General features: G+C 52.9%; 1 protein-coding gene across 1 annotated transcript in view; it reads right to left on the bottom strand.

Annotated features, from left to right (window-relative positions):
- The window catches only part of LOC125488332 (leiomodin-1-like), a gene marked incomplete at its 5' end in the record, with an annotated part of 4,839 nt that overhangs the window by 2,663 nt on the left and 1,497 nt on the right, over positions 1-679 (bottom strand). The window lies entirely within an intron of this gene.

Here is a 679-nt window from a genome sequence, read left to right as displayed (position 1 = left end):
ACAGGGAGTGTTTGATGGGGGGGACAGTGTAGAGGGAGCTTTACTCTATAATCTAACCCTGTGCTGTCCCTGTCCCTGGGAGTGTTTGATGGGGGGGACAGTGTAGAGAGAGCTTTACTCTATAATCTAACCCCGTCCTGTCCCTGTCCTGGGAGTGTTTGATGGGGGGGGGTAACAGTGTACAGGGAGCTTTACTCTGTATCTAACCCCGTGCTGTCCCTGTTCCTAGGATGGGGGGATTTCAAGACTAGGGGGCACATTTTTAAGGTGAGAGGGGAAAGATTTAAAAAAGACATGAGGGGCAACTTTTTAACACAGAGAGTGGTTTGTGTGTGGAATGACCTTCCTGAGGAAGTGGTGGATGTGGGTACAGTTACAGCGTTTAAACGACATTTGGATAAGTAGATGGATAGGAAAGGTTCGGAGGGACATGGGCCAGGAGCAGGCAGGTGTGGAACTAGTTTCATTTGGGGATCACAGACTGGTTGGGCCGAAGGGTCTATTGCCAAGTAAGGAGGCAGCAGGGGCTGCATGCTGAGGCAGAGGCGGGAGGGTCCGCGAAATTGCCAAGGCATTCCGATAGGACAAACCAACTTCAACGGGGGCGTTGGGAGGGGGTCAGACCAAACATGGGGAGCGATGGGCGCTCGTATCCGAGGGGAGAGTCGAGGCGTAAACG

The sequence above is a fragment of the Rhincodon typus genome, unplaced genomic scaffold, assembly GCF_021869965.1.
Source record: "Rhincodon typus isolate 14 unplaced genomic scaffold, sRhiTyp1.1 hic_rhity00000439, whole genome shotgun sequence".
NCBI lineage: Eukaryota > Metazoa > Chordata > Chondrichthyes > Orectolobiformes > Rhincodontidae > Rhincodon > Rhincodon typus.
Note: the sequence above shows the minus strand (reverse complement) of the source record. Positions and strands in the feature narration are given on the sequence as shown.